A 24,961-nucleotide genomic window follows, 5' to 3' on the forward strand; every position below is an offset into this window, starting at 1 on the left:
TTCTTCAACACATCACTACTGCATAACTTTTTCTTTTTTCCCCTTAAAAATATAGATAGTGGTACCAAAGAAGAGACTTATTCTTCTTGATTGTGGATCTAAGTTATACATGAAAGATAGTGAAACTCTTATGTAAACATTGAAGACAATCTGCTTGTAATTGTAATGTAAAAACAGTATGTAATGGGTATATTATCAATTTAATTGAATACAATTTATGTTGCTTAGGAACGACTTTTTAAAATAATGCCTGTAATAGTCACCATGAAAATATCTTCATCTGACATCTGTAGACATGAGCTACATAACGTTTTGGTTAATGACAGACCACAGATACAACTGTGGTCTCATAAGATTATAATGGAGCTAAAAAAATTCCTCTTTGTTAATGATGTCATAGCCGTCCTAAAGTCATAGGGAAACATAGTACTGTTTTGTGCCATCTCAGTCTATTGATAGCAATGTTACTGGCTAGAAATGCTTTGGGGCACTCACCTTGGCCCCAGTGAGTTTCCTATAGACATTTCTCCTTTCTAAACCAATATCATGACCAGACCTACCCTTGTGATTCTCATTACAACTGCAAGACCTTCAGTAAAACTCTGAAGAAAAAAAGAGTTCATTATTTACAGGCCCTGGAGCATACACAGTATGCCACAGGGCACACAGTGAGGTCATGGAGAAAGAGAGAGAGCTAGCAGGTCTGGGTTCTTCTTTTACAGGGGTTGAGGGTAGGGGCAGGGGTGTCGAATGTACTCAAAAAGAGTCAGGAGGCTTTGGTTAAAAGTAAAGCACAAAAATTTATTCAAGGGTCTTAAAGTTTGCAAACTGGCAACACAGCTAGGCAAAAAACCAAGAAGTGTTTTGAAGAAGAAAGAAAAGTTGAATTCTTACTGTAAAAGCCACCTCCTTTAGAATAATCAGTCCTGCATTCTTAGTCCTAGGGTTGGTTCAGGACTGTTATCAGCCAGATGTCAGATGGCATGGATGATGCATGCCAAGTGGTCAGGAGGATGGTACCAAGAGGTCTGGTCACATCCTACTTTCTTTATTGGATAGTTAGAGGGTTACCTGCAGTTTGATGTATGTCAGGGCATTGATGCAGGACTGGAAAATTCAAAAGTTTAAGTTCCCAGGCTAGTTAAGATGAAAGGAAGGAAGGAAGGAAGGAAGGAAAGGAAGAAAAAGAGAAAAAAAGAAAGAAAAGAAAAGAAACAAAGAAAGATAGAATTATTTCCTCATGACACAACCTTTATAATGTTAATGATTTAGCAGCTTGGTCAAAGCAGCTCCATTTTGTATGTTCCCTGTCTTCACTCTTTTCCTAGAGGGTTTCGAGGGCTCACTCTTTATTGATGAATTTAAAACATAAGAGTGGAAATTTAAAGCACAGGAAGACAAAAAAACAAGTAGCCTAAATGATCAAATATCTAAATCAACAAGGATCTCTAAAACAAAGGAACATCAGTGATGGGGAGGCAGCTTGGTTCTTTATCTAGACTTTTTTTTTTTAAATTTTATTGGGGAATATTGGGGAACACTGTGTTTCTCCAGGGCCCATCAGCTCCAAGTCATCCTTCAATCTAGTTATGGAGGGCGCAGCTCAGCTCCAAGTCCAGTTGCCATTTTCAATCTTTAGTTGCAGGGGGCGCAGCCCACCATCCCATGAGGGAATTGAACCGGCAGCCTTGTTGAGAGCTCGCATTCTAACCAACTGAGCCATCTGGCAGCCCCTTCATTGAAGGGGAGACCTCTTTGAAATGGATGCCAAGGCAATCAAAGCTTAAGTTGGCATTTGTGTTACAAAAAGAAAAAGCCAAATTTCAGGGCATAAGTACAATTACTCACGCGTTTGTGGTGGTGCTGGTGTAAACAAACCTACTGCACTATATAAAAGTATAGCACTTACAATTACAGTAGTGGGCTATACCATCTAAGTTTGTGTAAATACCCTCTATGGTGTTTTCACGACTAAATCACCTAACGACACATTTCCCAGAATATAATTATTATATTTGAAACTTTAATAATAAGGCTCTAGAAATGATTTCCAACTTTTCCCTGAGATGTAATCCATATTCAAAAGGACATACACTCTCTGGAAATGACACGTTATGAAAAAGTTAGTTTTTTTGCTCGTACCCCATGACCTTGCAAATGAATATTTATGCCAAAATTATATCAGTATTTGGACTGAATTCCTAAACAAACTCAAATGAAATTGAGTCATGCTAGAGCATTATTCACTTAGGCAACCACATTGGAAGATTACTTTGTAAAAGAAGCCAGACACAACTGGGTTTATCTGAGAAGTTTCACAGGGCAGTGCTCAGCTTTTGAAACTGGCAGATGTGTCATTACTATGTGATGCTGAAGACCATTCAAGTCATCATGGGTGTGTGTTCACCACCTTAGAAAACAAAGGTCCATACCTGTAGAGAACGTTAATGAGTTTATTTGAGCCAAACTGGTGACAATTACAGGGAAGCAAAATCTCAATGGATTAAGAAATGCCCTGGAGAATGGCAGTTTTGCAGCTTATTTTATACATTAGAATCAAAGGAGGAGATGTGAGGAGGGTTACTTGCAATCCATTGCTGGTAAAATAAGGGGCTGGGAGGAAGCAAAACGGGGAAATATTTGGGATTGGATAAAAAGTAAAAAGGAGAGACACATATTTCTTTTACATTGGTTGGTACCGGATAGTTAATTAACATTTTACAACACACAGAGATGGTATTCAGGGAACAAGATAAGAATAAGGGGTTCTGTCGTCTGGTGCTCTGGTGCAGTGGGGTGTGCCCTGAGGGGTAAGGAAAAAGGGATTACTCTGACATTCCAAGGGTATGTTATCTTAGATGCAAAAAGACAATAGACAGTTGCACTTATGATAAAGACTGATCTTTGTCAAGGAAGCTGCAGGCCAAGGATGTGACTACCTGCCCACGACCTGCCCTTAGTCAGGGATTTTTATGTTCAGATCATCCTACGTGGTTAATTTCAGTCTCTGAGTTTGTAGGGCCTGCCAGGATGTATTCCCCTGAGCTGGTTAGGTTTAATATGTAGCCCTTTTTCATCCACAACTTCATTAATAACGCTGGCCTTGAATTTTCCAAACATCCTTTTATTTGCCCCAAATTCCTTGGATTGGAATTTTCCAAACATATGTTTATCTGCCCCAAATTCTCTGAATTGAATCCTGTGTTTACACCCTTACACGTGGCTTTTCTGCAGCCTCCAGTCCCTCACTGCTGGATGCTTTTGACTTGACATCAAAGCTGGGAGAACTGGTTAGGTGGGTTTATTTTGTTTTCTGTTGTTTTTAAATGAGGTAATAAAAAGGCCTCTTTGGAATGCTGTAGGTGTACTGGCAAATTAGGAAGCTAAAAGCCTGTGATGAAACTCGTGAAAGGAGTTCAGAAATTCTGCTTCTGAGAAAATATATGTAAAGGAATCACGTTTTGGAAAATAATTGACAGTTGTATTTTTGTTTTGTCGTATCATCTTTTGTTTTTCTTCCAGTCTTTTACCTTCAAGCCTAAACCATGGTGACAAAAGCTTCAGGGAAGGGGAGGGTAGATCTCATCTGGCACTGTTTGGACTGAGTACACTACTCATATTCTGCCAGGCACATCTTTATCAGAACAGAAGAGAAAGAGGGGAGCCCATCCTTGTGTGAGGAAGGAGGTAACAGAGTCAGAGGAAGCACATGGTGCGACAAGGTATCTGAGTGATCCTGTGTAAGCCAAAGTGCTTAGGTAGGGTGAGGGCGGAAGTGAAAGAAAGTGGCTTTTGCACCACTTTCTTTTTGAAAGGAGGAAAGCTCACAGAGTGGTTTTTCCCATAACAACGTGGGCAACTGCAGGGTCAGATAGGTGGAATGAGGGCCAGATTCCCCAGAATATCCCTTTACCAGAAGTTTCCATAAATGGTTTCCATGAACTATCTAGATAGATAAAGGCACTGATGGGTGAACTTAATGGGAGGGGAATTAATGTGGCTGGGACAAAGTGTCACTCTAAGCAATGTGGGCTAGTGACAGAATGGGAATTGAAGATCAGATCTCATCAGACCCATCCGAGAAAGACCTGACAGTTCCTCAGGCCCATATTTGAATAATAGATGCCAGATGGGGGATCCAGTGACCAGGCAGAGGAGATGGAAGGCAGAGAATGGTGTGTATGTGTTGGGGCCCCAACACCATTCACTGAGCTGCCATCTTGGAGAAGAGCAGGGGAAATGGTGGAAGTTTAACATGCTCAGCCTTCTCCTCAGAAAGCCTGAGTTACCTAAAGAGGCTATTTATTTGATGGAGTTTATCGATTGGATTATATTTGTATTTTTTCTCTTAGTGGGGTAGGAGCCCAGAAGGAATACCAGAAATTATAGAACATAAATGAGCAGAGGGGTTTCTGAGCACAACTGCGTGCAAGGTGATCAAATTTGCAAGGCTGCCGTCCAAGTTTGGCCCTCATACCCTAGGCCTGTGAATGCAATTTACATAACTTGACTTTTTTTTTCAGAGGTTCAATAATTTCTAAGTTGTAAAACTAGGTAGTGAATTTATAGAGGTAGACAAGACCATGATAATTGCATTGTTGCAGTGTTTGAACTTTTTGCAGTAAGAAGGTCTTCTGTGTGACCTTGGGGAACGCAACTTGCTGTGGTTAGCGGAACTGCTAGGGCTGCTCAGTGTTTTCCACATGGAGCCTGAGAAGAAGAGCCTGACAAGGCTACTCTGGCTCCTTGTTCCTCTGCGTCCATGTCCTTGCTGTGTATCTTCCTTTTCCTGTCTCTAAACTGACTCTTCCTTTCTTATTTTGTTACCACTGGGCTCTCTGTCCCTTGTCAGAACTTCCAGATGGGCAGGTTGGGTCTGGTGACCCCACAATAAGGACCTCTCACATACAAGGACCTTCTAACAGTCAAATGACTGCAACCACCGCTGAAGAGAGCACAGAGTCATTTCCTGTGAAGAGAGTACATTTCTTCCATAATGCCTACCCCAAGGGTCAGAACAATATGACAATCAACGTCTGACCAAGCAATTTTGGTTTGTTCATTGCAGTTTGTTCTTCACAGTTGCACGGGAGAGCAACATTCCTTGTTTTATAGGGAACCATTAGTTTTCCCTCCTTTTAAGTAATTTTTAACTAATCTTATCATCTTCACCGTCAAGTATGAGACTGAAAGTGTAGACTTCCACTGAGAGATTACAAATTGCATTAATCTTGTGGGAGACTATTAATGAATTTATGTTACTCAAATATCACACCCTCTCTTTTCCCCCATGAAAGACACACAGTGTGGAATAGGTGGTTTCTGGAGACTGAAGTAACCCAATATTAACTAAGTGCTGTTAATTGAACAGATAGAAAAAAAATCTACACAAGAAAGAAAAGGCAGCCATGTTGAAGATGCCCCCTTTAAAACTCAAGGGATAAAGAATCACTAATGTTTGCCAGGGGAGCTAATGGCAGTGGGAATATATGTATTTTTAATAAGAACATATTTTACTGATGAAGATAATAGGATGCATAGATACAATACAAGTTCATGAGCCTACGATCTTCAGTTAGTACGAGGGAGTTATAAAGAGGGCAGAGAAAATCCTTCAGGTGCAATCAGAATGAAAGACTCATTTTGTATGTAATTCCTGCCCATAGAATCATTTATCCTTCAGCGAAAATAGCAAGAACTGACTTTATGATTCTGGGCGAGAATGAGTAGATACAATTTTTGAGAATTTAATTAATTTGCAAGATATTATCAATAAAGTAAAAAGTAAGAATGTAGGAAAGTTTATCCTATTGTGCAATAACTTATGTGCTAAACTAGTGCTTGGCACATAGTATTTACTGAACAAATAATTGAATCCTACTTCTTTATAGCATACAAGAAAGTAAGTTTCAGAAAACCAACATTCAACAGCTGCAGGATCCCAGGGCTACCTAACTGACTCTAATTCTACTATATCTCTTTCTCATTATACCATGCCACCTCCTGACTACATTGATTTAGCACTACATTGGATGCATCATGGTTTGGTGTGCTTTACCAACAATTAACATGTCTTGGGATAGAGTTGTCCAATGAAATACAAGATACCCAGCTAAGTTTGAATTTCAGATAAATAACCACATTTTGGGGGGGATGGTGGTGGTAATAAGTATATCCCAAGTATTACATGGTTCCTGCCAGCACCAATACTTCATTCATTCTTTTATGGTCTAATTGATTAATATCAATTCATTCATTCCCCACATATTTATTGAGCAGCTTCTCTGTGTGCTGTTCTCTAGGTACTGGGGAGAAGAGTGCACAAAACCAACGTTGTTTGTTGCCCTCATGGATAAGGGATGTAAAACAAATAGAGAAATACCCTACAGAGTGTCAGGAGTGATGAGGGCATGAAGAAAACCAAACTAAAACAAAGGAAATAGAATGAATGCATGGTGAACACTAAGAGGGGTAGAGATTATATGGTTAAGTAGGAATGACATCTCTGAGATGGTGACATTTGATCAGAGGATATGTGAAAATATGAATCATGTAGAGATCTGGGGCAAAACTCTCCAGTTAGAGGGTAGAGCATATAAACCCGAAATATAATATAATTTAGAAAGATTTAAACATTGTTCATTTTTTTAAAAAGTTGATAAACCCTTAACCAGACTCATCAAGAAAAAAAAGAGAGAGGACCCAAATAAATAAAATCTGAAATGAGAATGATAAATAAATAAAGAAAGAAATGAAAGTAATAAATAAATAAAATTGGAAGTGATATCTGACACCAAGAAATACAAAAAATTATAAGAAAATACTATGAACAATTATATGCCAACAAATTTGGCTATCTGGAAGAAATGGATAATTCCTAGAAACATACAATCTTCCAAGACTGAATCAAGAAGAAACAGAAAACCTGAACAGACCAATTACAACTAACAAAATCAAATCAGTAATCAAAAAACTCCTCATAAACAAAATTCCAGGACCAGATGTCTTCACAGGTGAATTTTACTAAGTGTTCAAAGAAGAATTAACACCTTTCCTTCTCAAGCTATTCCAAAAATCTCAAGAGAGGAAAGTCTCCTAACCTCATTTTACAAGGCCACCATTACCCTGATCCAAAACCAGATGAAGACATTACCAAAAAAAAAAAAAAAAAAAAAAAAAAAGTGTAACCAATATCCCTAATGAACATAGATACAAATATCCTCAACAAAATATTAGCAAACCAGATTCAGCAATACATTAAAAAGATCAGACACCATGCTCAAGTTGGATTTATTCCTGGGATGCAAGGTTGGTTCAACATCTGCAAATCAATTAACTTCACACACCACATAAACAAAATGAAGGCTAAAAATCATATGATTATATCAACACATGAAGAAAAGCATTTGACAAAACCCAGCATCCATTTATGATAAAAACTCTCAGCAAACTGGGAATAGAGGAAACATACCTCAACATAATAAAGGACATATATGACAAATCCACAGCTTACATCGTACTTAACAGTGAAAAGCTAAAACGTATTTTTCTTAAGATCAGGAACAAGACAAGGATGTACACTTTCACCACTTTTATTCAACATAGTATTGGCTGCAGCAATCAGACAAGAAAAATAAATAAAAGTCACCTGAATTGGAAAGGAAGAAGTAAAACTATCATTATTTGCAGATGACATTATACTATGTACAGAGAACCTCAGAGATTCCACCAAAAAGGTATTAGAACTGACAAATGAATTCAGTAAAGTAGCAGGATACAAAATTAATATTCAGAAATTGGTTACATTTCTGTATACCAATAATTAATTATCAGAAAGAGAAATTTAGAAAATAATCCAATTTATAATTGCATAAAAATATACCTGGGAATCGATTTAATCAAAGAAGTAAAGGATTTGTACTTGGAAAATTTTAAGACATTGAAGCAAGAAATTGAAGAAGATACAAATAAATGGAACATATACCATGAGTATGGATAGGAAGAATTAACATTGTTAAAATATCCATACTACCCAAAGCAATCTATAGAGTCAATGCAATCCCTACCAAAATACCAATGGCATTTTTCACAGAACTAGAACAAATAATCCTAGAATTTATATGGGGTCTTTATAAAAGACCCCAAATAGCCACACCAATGTTGAGAAGAACAAATTGGAAGTATCACCATACCTGATATCAAACTATACTGCAAGGCTACAGTAATCAAAACAGCATGGTGCTGGCATAAAAACAGGCATAGATCAATGGAACAGAATAGAGAGCCCAGAAAAAAACCCCACACCTATGTGATCAATTAACCTATGATAAAGGAGTCAAGAATATATAATGAAGCAAAGGCAGTCTATTTAATAAATGGTGTTGGGAAAACTGGACAGATAAATGCAGAAAAATGAAACTAGACCACCATCTTACATCATATACAAGAATAAATTCAAAATGGATTAAAGACTTAAATGTACGACCCCAAACCATAAAACTCCTAGAAGAAAACATAGGCAATAAACGCTCTGATATTGTTCTTAGTAATATTTTTCCTGATGTGTTGCCCTAGGCAAGGAAACAAAAGGAAAATAAACAAATGAGACTACATCAAACTAAAAAGTTTTTGCACTGCAAAGGAAAACATCAACAAAATGGAAAGACAACCTACTGAATGGGGAAGATATTCACCAATAATACATCCAATAAGGAATTAATATCCAAAATTTATAAAGAACTCACATAACACCACAAAAGCTAACCATCTAATTAAAAAATGGGCAGAGGACTTGAATAGACATTCCAAAGAGGACATATCCTGACCAATACGTGTATGAAAAGATGATCAACATCACTAATCATCAGAAAAATGAAAATTAAAACCACAATGAGGTATCACCTCACAACTGTCAGAATGACCATCATCAATAAATCAACAAATAATAAGTATTGGCAAGGATGTGGAGAAAAGGGAACCCTCCTACTGTTGGTGGGATTGCCAATTGGTGCAGCCACTATGGAAAACTCTGTGGATATTCCTCAAAAAATTAAAAATGCAACTACCTTATGACTACTTCTGGGTATTTATCTAAAGAAATCCACAACACTAATTCAAACAGATATATGCACCCCTATGTTCACTGCAGCATTATTTACAATAGTCAATATGTGGAAGCAACCTAAGTGTCCATCAGTAGATGATTGGATAAAGAAGCAGTGGTACATACATACAATGGAATATTATTTGGCCACAAAAAAGAATAAAATCTTACCGTTTGAAACAACATGGATGGGCCTAGAGGGTATTGTGCTAAGTGATAATAATCAGACGAGAAAGACAAATACGATATGATCTCACTTGCATGTCGAATCTCAAGAACAAAACAAAACAAAACAGAAACAGACTCGTAGATACAAGGAACAAGGTGATGGTTGCCAGATGGGAGGGTGCTTGTGGGGCGAGGTGAAAAATGTAAAGGGATTAAGAAGTACAAATTGGTAGTTATGGAATAGTCATGGGGATGTAAAGCAAAGCATAGGGAATATAATCAATAATATGGTAATAATTAGGTATAGTGCCGGGTGCATACTAGACTAGTCAGGGGGATCACTTCATAAATTATATAAACGTCTAACCACTATGCTGTACACCAGAAACTAATATAAAATAATATTGAATGTTAACTGTAATCGAAAAATTTAAAAAATGGAAGGACGAGTTGAAGGGGAATAAGAGGTTCAAATTTCCAGTTATAAATCACATAACTCAGGGGGTTGTAATGTACAGCATAGGGAATATAGTCAATAATATTGTGATAGCATAGTACGGTGTCAGATGGTTGCTGGACTTATCATGGTGATCACTTCTTTAGGTTTATAAATGTTGGATAACTATGCTGTACACCTGAAACTAAGATAATATTGTATGTCAGCTATATTTTAATAAAAATCTTAAAAAAAAATTTGAACGGAGAAAAAAGATAAATAAAAATAGTTTATTTTTAGTAACACCCTATTTTGGCCTCTCCCTGGCTATTATTTTTAATTGTCTTTTTTTGTATGGAATCAGCAGAAGGCACAAAGCCCTGGCTGGCAGGGCTTCTCTGCCACAGCAGAAGATACTATAGGCAAACCCTGCTTGTTCTTGTGCAGAGTTCTTCCTGAAAAAGCCCTCACTGGATAATGAGAGGCATTAGTTTCTGAAGCAGCCTTCACCAACCCGCAGGGTTCCTCCCCCATGAGATGCAGGTGTAGGCAGCTGTGGAATGTACGGCTCTTGGAACATCAGAGTTCAGTAATCAAGCTGCTGTACAGTTTAACTTAATCCGTTGGATATGCTACTAGCTTTAACATATAAACAGCTCCTATAAGGCACATTTCCCACTAAAATACAGAATAAAGGGCCATGGGGGAATAGTGACCTTATTTTCTTAATCATAAATGCTCCTACCTCCTGACATCTGGACCCATATACTTACTTGGCTATGGAGATCCCATCTTTGCTTACTGAATGACATTGCTTTGGAAGGTCTCATCTCTTTCTTGCAACCTCCAGTTTTTCCTTCCTACCGCTCATAGCATAAACTCAGGCTATCATTTCTCGCATCTTTTGCCAACCACTTCTTGACCTCATATCATTCTCCATCTATTACTTCACTTCTGGGTCCCCTTCCTATCAAAATTCCTTGGAATAACCGTTATGCTTGCTGGCTCCTATATCACACTCTCTCTCTGCAGTGCTCTCTGATCAGCTTCGGGCCCACCACCCCTGGAGCGCTGTTCTTGTGACGCTGCTGTGATGATCTGTCCGTCAGCCCTGAGCTTGTGGCAACAGATCACTTTCTGCTCCTGGGAGCAGTTGCTTCTGGACATCTCATTCTTGGTTTTTCTCCGACCTCACTTGACACGCTTTCTCAGTCTCCTTTGCTGGTGTCTCTTTATTGCCCCGACTTCTAAACAGATGTCCCAGGGTTTGGTTTTCAGATCTTTCTTCTTCTTTTTCAGCACTTGTTCTCTTTATGATCTCTATACTACTCCCTCTTTATACTGATGTCTCTCAAATGTACGTTTCAGCCAGGACGTCTGCCTTGAATGCCTGCCTCCTACACGGAACTACCTATTCAACAGCTCACTGGCACCTCAGAAGTCATCTTTCCGCTGCTGCTACCACCCTGGTCCACATCCCTTTCGGTTCTCACCTAAGTAATTGCAGTGGCTTCCTAATTAGTCCTCTTGTTTCTACCCTTGTCCCTCCGCAATCTGTTCTCAAAATAGTAGACAGAATGATTCTTTTTTATTCATGGAAATCATATCCTGCCTATCCTTAAAACCCCCACTTTTCTCCATCTCAGTAAAAGCCTACGTCCCGATGCTGGCAGCCAAGGCTCTGCACCCTCTGGCCTCCTCTCTCTCCCCTCGATTACTTCTCTCAGGCACACAGGCACAGAGGCCAGATCCACTCCTGCTTCCAGACCTTTGCACTGGATGCTCCCTCTCTGTGGAAAATGATCTGTTTTTTGGACTTCCTAAGCTCTCTGCTCAGATGTCGAGCGTGTGAGAAGCCTCCTCAGGCCACTTCCGTTTCCCCAGTGGCTTCTTTCTCCCTTTCCAGCTTTATTTTCCTCCCAGCAGCTGTAACCTTCTAGTGTGTATACACGACATATATGTTTGTATGTCCTCCCTGCTCTACCCCTCTGGTGTGTGTGAACTCCGGAAGGTGAGGGATTTCTGTCTTCTTCATTACTGTATTTCCAGACCCTGGACCAATGCCCTGCAAATACAGGTGATCAGTAAATATTTACTGAATGAGAAAAATCATGCTTTATCTTGTAGTACATGATCAACTAATGGGATAAAATATTTGGAATCAAAAATTGACCTGGTTGTCTTTCAAGATGCTTTTCAGGAATCAATGATCTTTCCTCAGTTTACTAATGGTTTATGAAGTTTCAATTATAAATCGTACTGGAAGCACCATTCTATAAGTAATGATAATTTCAGTAAATTTATGTAATAATGAATGCTAATAAAGGCATAGTTTTCATCTGAAGCACTGTTTATGATAATAATTATTGAAGTTCCATTTGTACATTGTTTTGTGTTGAAACAAATTAAATAGAAAATTTTAATTAGTCGTTTTTATATAATAATGTGTTATATACATAATGAAGTATTTATAACGCTTTACTATTTTCAAGTATTTTTTCAGAAAACTGCTTTGAAGGTAAATTGAGCAACTTGCTATGGAAGCCAAATAATACGCGAGCTAATATTGCCCTCTAGTGGGAAGCATGAGACATGCAGTATTGGAATCTGATACTCATAAAAGCCTCCATGCGTAGGGCGTGAGGCCTCTAATTTATCATCTGCTTTTATAGTATTGAGTTAAAAATTTTAATATTTAGAATTTGAATTACATAAAAGACTTAAATCAGCAATGTGCAAAAAACACACATGACCAATCAACTTTTAAAAAGTGTTCACATTCATAAGCAATCAAAAAATATGAATTAAGAGTGGTTTTCTTCCATCTATGAAATCAGTAAACAATTTGAAAAGAAAGTGAAAGTGTAAGCAAAGCACGCATTTACATCGTTGTTAGGAGCAGAAGTTGATACTGAGTTCTTAACCTGGGGTACTTTTTTGGGAGAAGGGTCCCTAAAATTTTATGAAAATTTTTGTGTGTATTTGCCTTTTTTTCTGAGGAGAGGTGGAAGTGCCATCAGATCCTCAAAGGGGCTTGTATTCCCAAATATTAAGAACAAATGTCTGAATTGTTTCTGGGGGGCAATTTGACAATTTGTGCAAAACAATCATGGTATGTGCATTTCAGAATTGTTTTGAATGCTTAAGGACGTTCAAACTACCTAAATTTTTAACAATACAGGAGTTTCAAATAAATCACATTCCAGCTCTAGGAGGGAGTCACTATGGAGATTAGCAATCATACGGTAAAAGTACTTTTTCTTTCACTTGTAAATTTTATTAGCAAAAGAACTAGTAAGGGAGGCTAGGGAGAGAAGTAGCAATTCCTGAGACCTGATTTTAATTTTTTTTTCCAAAACTGCAAGTCACCAAACAGAACTTATCCAGTACAATGGTGCCATTGAAAGCCTTGATTAAGTCTGTCCATCTTTTCATTTGATACTGTGTTTTAGGCATGACCCTGCCTCCTCGGTCCTCGGCAGAGGTGGGGATGGGGAGAAACGCATTGTAGTACTGCCGATATAGATAAAATTCCTACCAAAGTGGAATCCTGAATCTGGAACACGGTAAGTGCAGCTGTTACAACAATTGAAACAGCTACAGATAGGGCAGTTTCTTCAAGATACAAAGAAAAGAGAAAAAAACCACCAGTGCTATCTGTGGTGTGAGTTTACAGTGTGTTTGTGTTTTCAGTTGTGGAGAGTAAAGACCCTGGAGGCAGTGGTTGCCACCAGGGAGGGAACGGGGTGGCTGTGAGGCCCAGAGGGAGGCCTCCTTTATTTTTACTGCAAATCTTTTGTGCATCCTATGCTCCTCCATTTACAAAAGAGATTCTGCATATGGATCACTTCTTCAAATAACAGAAACAGAAACCATAATACATTTTTTTCTTTTGTCATAACAAAAATACTTTCAGGCCTCAGAGTTTGGCTCCCTTGTTTTGAGCAATATCAGAACGTTCACATATTTAGCTGAAGCTCATTGTGAGGCTTTTGGTCATGCAGTGCCATGATTTTTTATTTCCCTTTGCAGGGTTTCTGAAATCCCACCTTGTCAATGAAGTGATTTTTAGCTGAACTCGTAAATGCAATAGATGAAAATAAACAATACATTTAAAACATTAATTGTAGTGTTTCTACTTTAAAAAAATCAGATAAAACCCTAGGAAGATCCGCTGCTGTGTAGGAAGGTCAGATCTTTTCTCTTAGTATGTGCATAATGTTACACATTCATGCTCCAGCCCAAATGGCTTACGATGTAAAAAGGCTGATGACCAGCACTGTAATTAGGTCCTTCTTGTTCCCTTTATAGTCCAGAAAGCTCCTAGAAATGATGAGTATTATAACCTTCTGTTATATAGGATGAATTGTGCCACCCACTTCTCCACGTTTCATGTGTTAAAGTCCTAATCTCCCCCCGCCAGAATGTGACCTTATTTGGAAAAAGTGTCCTTGCAGATGTTATTAGCTAAAATGAGGTCTTACTGGAGTAGGGTGGCTTTAATCCAGTACCACTAGTGTCCTTATAACAAGGGGAACTTGGACACAGACAGGTACACAGGAAGAACATGTGAAGATAAGTGCAGAGATTGGGGTGATGGTTCTGCAAACCACGGGACACCAACGCCAGCAAAACACAGAAGCTGGGGGAGAGGCATGACACAGATTCTTCCTCACAGTCCTCAGGAGGAACCACTCCTCCCGACACCCTGATCTTGGACATCTGGCCTCCAGAACTGTGAGACCATAGTTTCTGTTGTTCAAGCCACTTGTTTGTGGTACTTTGTTACAACAGCCCCAGCGAATGGTTATATCTTCCAATCCAAATGGAATTAAGCAGCAAAATAAACCTGCAAAAGGGAAGGCAGACCACTCTAGAGTGGTCAAATCATTTCCTCTTTCTAAAAATTTGTAACTTTTTTAATGGTTAAAGAAGACTATGTGCAAGTAGCAAAAATGCGAAAATACGGTTCCCAAAGCATCATGAGTTTAACAGGTGCGACCACACGTGACAGCCCTGGTGCTGGGTGCTTCACTTAGAGTATCTACAATTCTCCCAACAGTGCACGAAGTTGGTATAATTCTCTATTTTTACAGACAAGGAAACTGAGTCTCAGAAGAGCAAATGCTAATCCTAAGGCAGCACAGGCTATAAGTCATGAGTTCAAGATTTGGACACAGGTTGCTTGACAGACATTGTCAGATTCAGAACTGCTAGACTTTAAGGTCAACTGTAATTTCAAGATGCTTATTCCAACCCTTTTTTAAGTACAGAGGATTTACTCATTGTTTCAGATAAATGTGGAGGGGCAAAGATGGCAGTGGGGACACGTTGAATGGTCATCCAGTATGCAGAACCTCAACAAGGGTCTGTTGACTGTGAGTATCTCTCTCTCTCTCTCTCTCTCTCTTTCTGTGTGTGTGTGTGTGTATATGTGTGTGTGTGTGTGTGTGTGTGTGTGTGTAGTAGTAGTAGTAGTAGTAGTAGATGGTGGTAGTCTGAGCTTGTAGTAACAGGGAGAAATGCCCTAATAAAACTGGCGTTTTCTATGTGACTAATGTGGCTGAAATTCTTTATTCCATTTTTCATCATTTTTGGGGTGGAGGGAAGGTTCTATTTCAGGATAGCCTTACTGACATCTGGTGATTTTATAACCTGAAATCAATCTATCAGATCAACTGTACGTTCCTGGGTAAGAAATAGTATTATTTTCTTTTCTGTTCATTTGTATAGAATCTTTGGGTTACTTGAAATATATAAAAAAAATTTATGATAGTAATCAAATTGAAATCCTAGAGTTTCCACACAATTCTTATATAATGTTAAAATTTATAATTTAATCGAATCCATACATGACTCTTGACCATGAGAAAATGCTATATAAATTTTAAAACATGCTGAATGTTTTGAGGAATACAATAAATAGTTCTCCATCTGAGCACATCTGACCCCTCCACCACAAGATAAAATTTACTTTTCTTCTTTTAACATATGCTATATTTTAAGGTAGAATTTCATTTAAATGCAAAACATTGTTATTTTAAATACAAAATGAAATCTCATTTGCTTTTATCTTCTGTTAGATTTTCTAATTTAATTTTGTAATCTATTGGCACCTTTCCTTTATTTGTGGGTAGTTAGTAAAGTAAAAAGCAAGACACATAGATACTTCATTTAAAATTTTGTCACTTCTACCTAAATTAAAGTCTAGCAAATTTGTGATATCTTAACACCCCATAACAGTGGTATATTTACTCACAATCTTTTGTCACATATTTTGAGAGATTTGTATTTTTGCCCCTAAATGACTTCTAAGCATTAATTTTTTCTTTATTTCTGTTACATAACAGCATATGAGAAGCCATTAAATATGAGAAGCCATTAAAGCCTTCTCTTTGGGGAGTAGAGAGTTTCTTTAAATCACTTTTACAATAGCATTTACTGCCTTGTTTTTTTCAGATGTGTGATTTCCGATTTACTAATACAAGTTCTCTGATGAGCTGTCTAGAGGCCTATAACCCCGTTCCTATTTTTGGCACTGCCTAACTAGTTATTGGTCTTGCAGTACAACAAAGCATTTTAAACAAACCTCTTCTGTTCATCCAGACTCGCTTTAAATAAGAGCTGAAATCGATCCTGGTGCAGATGGCTGGGTTTCACCAGCATTCCCACCTTGCTGGAACTTCCACTTTTGCCACCATTTTCCACAGTGAGATAGTAGATGGAGTGGAAAATAATATTAATCTTCAAGAGAAAGATTCATGCATTATTGGTCTCTGAGAGCCAATCATTTTAAAACAATTTACCACCACAAACTGGAGCCATGTTAGAGAAACATGAACTAGAACAGGAGAAATTTGTTTTGTAACGATTTAACTGGATAGTTCCAACAAAAGCATTGCACTGGGCTATGAATCTGTGTTTTAGAAACACCACTAAGCCATACTGTGCCTAAAAACATGAAGAAATCAGGAAAAAAACAGTTTCTAGATGCCTCTCTCTCTTTCTCTCTCTTTCTTTTTAAAGATGCTTTTCTCTTTAAATGGTCATTATTCATTACCTATTTCCACTTTTTTTTTTTTTTACTAAAAAAAAGACTAAAGCAGGTAATCATTATTAAATTGTATACTTCAATAAAAATTAAAACTGTGATAAAATAATTAAATTAACTCTATGCAATATTTCTTAATTTCTTACTACTAATGGTAAAAGCTGTGCCCAGAAGATTTGAACATGAACATGGGTTTTCGGTAAACTAACTCAGAGAACCCTTCTGGGTCAAAGTGTGTATGTCTAGTAGCATTTCAATGAGAGACATCAGTTTCTACAGGAGAGAAGGCACCATGGAGTTACCAAAGAAGAATTGATTAGCTCAAGTTTGTTTTGTATTGATAGGCGTTATCATTTCATTAATCACATTTATTCCCAGGTTTATTCCACAAAAGTACTGAATGGGGTGTATTTAGGAATTAATTGTTTAGAATTTTTAGTGACTTTTTTCCAAGAAGATAGATAACCAAGCCACATGATTTTCCTTCTAGGCATGCTGTCTGTTCTTTTGAATAGAAATGAATTATGTACTCATCCAAAGGACTTTCAGAAGGATTTTGCTAAGCATGTCTTCCATCCCACCCCCCCCCCCCCACTGCCCCCACTCACCCCTTTTATGGCCTCTTCGATAAAGCAGTGTAACAACATTATTTTACCAGGTTCCAAGTTGTCCCTGGGAGTCCAAAGTCCACACTCTTCAGTGGGAGCCCATGAGTATCCTGGGATGCTGAAGGTGAGGCTACAATAAGGGGTTATTTAGATAAATGGACTGAGCAGTATCTCAGGGCACCTGACACACCAGTCTTGCCAGAAAGTCTACTTTATAGGTCAACTGTGAAAGGAACCAGCAGGACCACAACTCTCACTGGTGAGACTTAAAAAGGGACTTTGAATTAGAAGATGGGTGCTCATTTATCTGCAGGACTGAAATTCATCCTCTTCTAAGATTTTGGGAAGTGAGATGAGTAACCTCCTTGGATGAGGTAGAAGATACTTGACACCATGAAACCCTGCCTTGGGATATTGGAAGGGGAGACAGGAGAAGAACCCAGGAGATGAAAATTCTTCCTGTGGGAAGGAAGATATTTGGAATGAAGAGGCTTGAAGAAGCATCTATACCAGCTAGAGCCCATGTTGTGATCCCTTTCTGAAAAGTATCTGAATGTGCCTACACTGCCTGGTGAGCTAGTCCTGGGTAAGGGAGAAAGAAGGCCTGTCCATCCAGCCCCTCCCAGCCTCCAAGGGAGAGAGGGCTGCAGCCTTTCAAGGGCATTGTGTCAGAGTTTTGTGGGGGTGGGTGGGGGAATTAAAAGAGCGAAGGAAAGCCCATCCCAAAGCCACAACAGGCAGTAGTAGACCCTTCCATGATGCTGGAGAGGACCATGGGAGATGTCAGTAACAACAAACTTTCTCTTTGCCCTGGTGACATCTAGAGGAGCAAAGGGGCAGTGCCAACTTCTGTCTGGCTTTAGGAAGAAATGGGGAGGCAATGGAAAAGAAAAAATATGAATGTGTACAACCATAGTCTTCCTAAAATCTTTAGAAAGACACAAATTTATTCTGCTACTAATGATCGACCTCTGTTAGTATTTTATGAATGGAAAGAAAGGGTTCTTAAAATAAAGGAAATGGTAATAAGTGTTTTTAAATTTAAACTTGAAGTTAATCTCGTCTCACAAATTAGGCTGCAATCACATAGGCTTTCTGTCAGTTCCCAGAACTTTCCTGCCTCCAGGCCTTTGCTTGGGCTGTTTGTTCTGTTGGGAACACTGTTCCTCTTTTTGCAGAATTTTTGGCAGAACTGCCTTCTTTTCATCCATTATGATGATTTTTAAATGGCATATCTTCAGAACGTATTTCCTGACGGCCTATCCCTTTGCCTCTGTTGTAGTGCCCTGTTTATCTCCTTTACAACATTTCTCAAAATCTGTAATTATTGTATCTAGGTATGTCTTTTCTTGCTTCCCTTCTGTCTATTCCAGGCGAGGATCTTGTCTGTCTTGTTCAATTTTGTGTTTAGTACTTAGCACAGTGCTGAGGATTTGGAAGGTCTGAAAAGAAAAATTGTTAATTGATGAACAAACGTAAATCTGGTATGTTTATACATTTAGTTGCATAAGGCTGTAGGCGGGGTGGTAAGGAGAGCTATGTGAACATGACTGTCATGCTGACTGCAGTGCCGTGCGTAATACAGTCCTTTTATCTTTGACCCACGAGACTTCTGTCTTCCTATATGAGAGCACACAGCCTGGGAGACAAAAGCCTGGGAGCTACGTTTCTTAGCGTCCCTTGACAGCTGCTTTCCAGTGAGGTGTTTCTCATGGGAGAGACTCCTATGCAATGAGAAGGTGGCGGTAAGGAGAAGCTCTCTGACTCCAGCAGCAGTGGTGACATGCAGCTGTGAGTTCCACTGCCTAGGGCAGTGGCCTCCTGTCCATCCTGATCTCCAGTACCACCTCCTTCCTTTCTGGTTTCCTCTCGGCCTTCCAGTGATGGAGTGGCCTAATTCCCTGCATTCGTTTCTTTTCTGTTTTAACTATGGAGAGGGCTTTCGATTTTTCTGACCGAACCCTTGACTGATACCCCCATTTAAGGCTCTTCTGGCAAGCTCAGCTGGAGGACAGGAGAGCTACCAAAGCCAGAAGGCTTCGACAAGCTTTTTAAAAACTAAGACGGGTAGGTCTGAGGAGAAGATTTTGACCAGACTTACCTTCCCAGTCTCAGGGGGAGCTGCTGGAACACGGAAAAGGTTGTGGACTTGCTCCAAAGTACCAGGGCCACATAAGTGTACTGATTAGATAAAAGAAACAAAATGGATGAGAAGCTCCGGAACATGACTGAGAGCCTTTTAAGAGAAAAACAGCCTCATCTGCTGATAAAATGTGGGCCAGTGATCAATCGTAAGTTGTCCTCTCCTCTTTATAGTGAAGGGAATGGATGTAAGCTCCCAAAGTGCCTGGGGGACTGGACATGTCTGCCATTCTGTGAGCGGTGTGGAAAGCTGAGGAGGCAGGGGAAGCAGCCCTGTGGCCCACAACAGAAAATTTGACTCACTCTGTCAGCCAAGCAAGAATAAGAAAATGGGCCCCTGTTTTGTAATTGAGACACTCACATGGGTAAAATCATGCGATGTAGATTTCATTTGCTTTCCCTTTTATGACCAACGCAAAAGCTGGTATGCTTTCCCTGAGGCTGAGTCCTTGCCAATGAGATCCCAAACCCAAACAGAACTAGGGGATACTTCGTGTCCCCTAGTTTGAAACTCACTGGGATAGGGGTGGGAGGGTCTCAGGGAAAAGCATTGATTTGAAAAGATTAGGATTTTATAAAAACTAGTATTTGACCCCAAACAAAAACCTTGAATCTTTCTAGAATACTAGCTACACCAGGAAAGGCAAGAAGTCAGGTACATCCAGAGAGGTCTTGATGAAACCACATGCCCTGAGAATGGTCAAGCTGGGAGTAACTTGGAGCAAGGGAAGATCATTAAGCAATGTCTCTTCTAAATTATGCGACTCACTATGTAACTGTTGACATTTCTCCTGATATTTCACAGCTGATCATGGAGCTACCAGACTAGTTTCTGCAACAAAATTAATGATGTTTTCTAGTGTAGCCAGCTCCCATTTTTTGTCTGTTGTGTGCATGCTGATGCCACTAAAAAAAAAAAAGTCCCATTCCTCTTTTGGAAATGGGAAAGGTTGTCAACAGCTTCAACATGGTGCAGTGTTTCTTAGCCAAGCAAAACTTTGTCTGAAAGAAAAAGCATGATGCCTTGTACAGATGGGGTCCCTGGATGCTTGGCACTGCACATGGCTTTACTGTCTGGTGACATGTCAGAATGACTCACTGTTCTTGACACGGGCATGTGTTGGCATCAAAATCCCAAAAGAAGTCATGCTTCCTGCTATGAAAAGTGTCAAATTCATAACTAGCATATTTTCAAGAGGTGGTTTTCAAGAAATTAGAGCCAGATACAAAGTTGTTCTCTATTATGTGAGTTACTGGTTTCCCAACAGCAAATCTTGAAACAAGTGGTTAGATATCAGATGTAAGTTTCCCTTTTTTTGAGAGAAAAAGAAAGTAAATCTACTCTTAGAACAGTTTTGGCATGGGAGTAGCTCAGTTATGGCCTGACTTACCTGGCAAATATTTTTTTGTCACATATTTGAATCAATCTTTTGATTCAAGTGATAATTATGGGCGCCATTGGAAAATCACAAACCCTTTGACCAAGCTGCTGCTGGAAATGGTCAAACATGTCAAAGAGGTGAATTTCCTGATGCTGGATGATGTACTTTTGTAGCCTGGAAATGGAGGTGCTGAGGAGGTAGCATTGTAGGGATTCCTGGCAGTACGGTAAGGTTTGTTTCAATTTTCTTTTGCTCAGATAACCTTAAAATAGGAGTTTGATTTGAAATTACTTCTTGCTGACAAAGACAGCACCAATGAATCAGACTTTGTTAACGATACTGTGATGGTGAATTGTATGTGTCAACTTGATTGGATCATGGTGTGCCCAGATATTTGGTCAAATATCATTCTGAGAGTTTCTGTGAGGATGTTTTTGGTTGAGACTAACATGTAAATTGACAGATTGAGTAAAATATTATAATAGATTGCCCTCCCTATGTGGGTGGGCCTCATCCAATCAGCTGAAGGCCTAAATAGAACAAAAAGGCTGACCCTACCAACACACCTTCTAACTGGCATATTGCCTTTTTCCTGCCTTTGAAGTCAAATTGAAACATCGTTACTTCTTAGGTCTCAAACCTGCAGGCCTTTGGAATGGAACTGCACCATTGGCTATCCTGGGACTTGCCAGCCTCCGTAACCATGTGAGCCAATTTCTTATCTATATCTCGATATGTTTATATCTCTTTCTCCATTTCTTTATCTGTATCTATATTGTTTTGCTTCTGTTTCTCTGGAGAATCCTGACTAATACAGGGACCAGCATCGATGTGAGGACAGAAGAGATGACTTGACTTAATTTATGGTCCATTCGGAGTCCTGGAGAATGCTGGTGTGCTTGACACAAGATTACTTTAATCTGGCAAATCAAGTGATGGTGGTTTTGATTCCATTTACTTCAGAGAAAATGCTGTGACATTAAGAGCTAGACCCCAGACTCCTCTGAGAGAGAACTGTCTTTGCTGAGAATCATACTCTGGTAAATGTATAACTGGGATGGATTCTGTCACGGCCCAGTTTTGCCCAAATGCTGGACCTGGTAACTTGCCCCTCTGTACCTTCAACCCCCTCTCTGGGGTACTTTTGCGTGTCCTGGGCTTTTGAAAAATGAAGTGTCTATATGACACATTTTGGATGTGGGAGTGTCCAGATAAACGTCCTGCTGGTGGATGACCCATGAGTGATAATGCCCCATGCCCCCAATGAGCAATGGGATGAAAGCTGACATAATCTTTCAGTGTAGTTTCTGAGTTGTCTGTGACTCTCACTGGAGTGGCCGTGGGTGGTGCGTGGGCACTGGCTCAGCTCTCATCAGGATCCCCGCAGAAGGAACTTTAGAAATCCGGCTGCCTTCGGTGGTGACTCTGCTCATTTACTTGCTCTCCACTTTGTGATTCAGAGCTTCCTCTTACTTCCTCTCCATAGTACGTGCTCTCTTCCCTGTCACCTCCTTATCTACATAACCCTCATTTAGTTCCCATGGAGATTTGAGGGTGGAATTGTCTGCTTCACCTTCAATTTTCTTTCTAATAAATTATTATGATTAAATTCCATGGCCTGTTTCCCTCAAGGCTTTCCTGTTTCCACTTAACAGCCCATTGTAGATGTGAAACAGAAATCAAAAAGTGAACAAAAAAACAGAAATTTAACAAAAAACAAAAACCCTGCACTATGTTTTCTGCTTTTTATGCCTGCCTTTTTAATTTTAATTATTTTCAAGGTGACGTGGCTGCTTCTTGCAGAGACTGGGGACGATCAGTATAAGAAAGTGGTACAAGAACGAACAAAAACCAACGTACAAAGATTATCACCAGGTAAAAGGTGAGGAGGCCCTTGGTGTCTGGACGTCAGTGGGTCCCAAAGCTTCAAAGAATGGCCAAAGCTGCTTTGTATATTAGAAAGAGAAAAATGTGGAGCCAGCAAAATGGTATAGCATTGCACAGCATTGCTCGATTGTGACCCTTCTGTCACCCCTACCCCCCAAAAAGATTCAATCAAATCTATCCATGTCTCAAAACTTGTATGTGAGAAGGGGTTAAGATGGACTAAATGTTGGATGGGATAAGGCAGGATGTAAGGACAGCAGCACTTAGAAGTGAGGCCAGGCAAGTGCTAATTGCTGCAGGGTAAGCAGAAACCTTAAGGCACAGATTTGGATTTCCTGAGCTATGAAATTATTGAGTACAAAGAAATTTCACCCAAAGATCAAAGGAGCAGTGAGACCTCCAGCTGTCTTGAGGGTTATAATAATTCACATCTTTGTGATTAAGTGCTTACTGAAAACCAGAAATGGAAATAAGTTTGGATATTAAAATGGACAAGTGTGTTATGTCAAAGATCATTGTAATTTTAACTTCTGATTCTTGCCAAATAACTTGAGAATTCCTATTTCTGAGTAGTCATTAAGCTAATTTTCATTTCGCTTGAATGGTTTTGATTTATTTTACATTTTCAGGAAGTTGCCATAAATTTCTGCAAGGAAAAAAAAAAGGGAGTGTACCAGTCAGGGCTGATAAAGCAGAAAAGGATTTTATTGAAAGAATATGAGATTGCTCAAAGAGTTTCCAGGACGGCTGGCAAACAACCCCGGTAAGTCAGCAGGAGCAGTGGCAGGCTGTGCAGTCAGAGACATGGCCAAGATGGCACCACAGAAACAAACTCAGGCAGGCACACTGCTGTCTTCACGGAGCCCTGGATGTCTCACTGTTCACCACTGCCGCCAAAGGCACTGAACATTGCGCCCAATTGCTGTTGCCCCCACCACCATAATGGATTCTCTACTGTTCCTGCTTCTTTGTCCAAACTGGCAATGCCAGGCTGCTGCATTTAGCTGATGAAATCTGTGCCCGCAGCCCATGCCCTAACTGTCAAGGGAGCTGGGGAACAAGCATCTGGGTTTTGTGGCTCCCATGGTGGAAAGTAAGCTTGAGCAGTGAATGGGGTTAATATGGCCGTATGATGCCAGGATGTCAAAAGAAAAATAGAAGTTATCATCACATGCACTATTGAGAGAAATTATTATTTTTTTTAATAAAAAGTGTTTCTTTTTCTATATCGCCTATGAGAAAGCAATAAATATTCAAAGCAATAACAGAAATTGTATATAAAAATGGATGTGGGTATTTTTAGATTACTTTTTGGGAATAGATCCATAGGTTTCACGAACTTTTCCAAAAGCCAACGTTGTCTCATACTTTTCCCAATGCCAAATTGTCTTTCTAGCCTCTATCATCTACAGAGTTTGAATGCACCACACTCAAAATGTCCCTTAAATATATGAAACAAGGCTTAACTTCTCTCAGAAGAAAAATACAAGTTTAAATTACAGTAAAATAACATTTATTGGCAAATAAATGTTAGATTGGCAAATAAATGTCAGATTGGCAAAACCTAAAAGTTTGACAATACAGTCTATTAGTAAAGATGTTGAAAAACCAGCTTTTTCTCTCATTGCAAAATTGCCTGACCCCTGTGGAGGAAACTTTGGCAATGTGTAGCAAACTTACACATGCATAATCCTTCTTTTAGAAATCCATCTCAAAGGTATACTGGCAAAAATACAAGATACGCACAGAGGTTTTCATTGGGCCATTATTTATAATGCTAAATGCAGGAGGCAGAATTCAAAGGTAGACCCAATATTCTCAACCTCCTTTTTCCCCATGCATGCCTTGTATAACCCCCTCCTTTTGCGTGCAAACAGAATCTGTGAATATGATAGGATATCACTCTCTGGGTTAGACTATATTATATGGCAAAAGTAAAGGAATTTTTCAGATGTACTTAAGGTCCCTAATCACTTGACTTTGAGTTAATCAAAAGGAAGATTTGCTGAGTGGGTCTGACCTAATCATGTGTGTCTTTAAAAAAGAGATTCTCTTGATGGCTTTGGAGAAGGAAGCTACTACCATACATATGTGATTCTGTGCTAAAGACCTGAGGGAGGCTTCTAGGTTCTGAGGCTGGCCCCAGCTGACAGCAAGAAAACGGGGACTTTACAACCACAGTAA

General features: G+C 39.3%; 1 protein-coding gene across 2 annotated transcripts in view; it reads left to right on the forward strand.

The window, feature by feature from the left end:
• Positions 1–24,961, forward strand: part of OTOL1 (otolin 1) — a 134,531-nt gene that overhangs the window by 68,035 nt on the left and 41,535 nt on the right. The window contains exons 4-8 of one of the 2 annotated variants that reach the window (XM_088793733.1): positions 13,160–13,273; positions 21,522–21,595; positions 21,691–21,930; positions 22,672–22,765; positions 23,407–23,540. The gene's annotated coding sequence lies outside the window, so the exon portion shown is untranslated. Of the gene's footprint in view, positions 1–13,159; positions 13,274–20,079; positions 21,596–21,690; positions 21,931–22,671; positions 22,766–23,406; positions 23,541–24,961 lie in introns of those variants that run through there. The other variant, XM_088793734.1, reaches the window with a different exon arrangement.

This window comes from Rhinolophus sinicus, chromosome 17 (genome assembly GCF_057876585.1).
Source record: "Rhinolophus sinicus isolate RSI-liver-muscle chromosome 17, RSI-T2T, whole genome shotgun sequence".
Taxonomy (NCBI): Eukaryota; Metazoa; Chordata; class Mammalia; order Chiroptera; family Rhinolophidae; genus Rhinolophus; species Rhinolophus sinicus.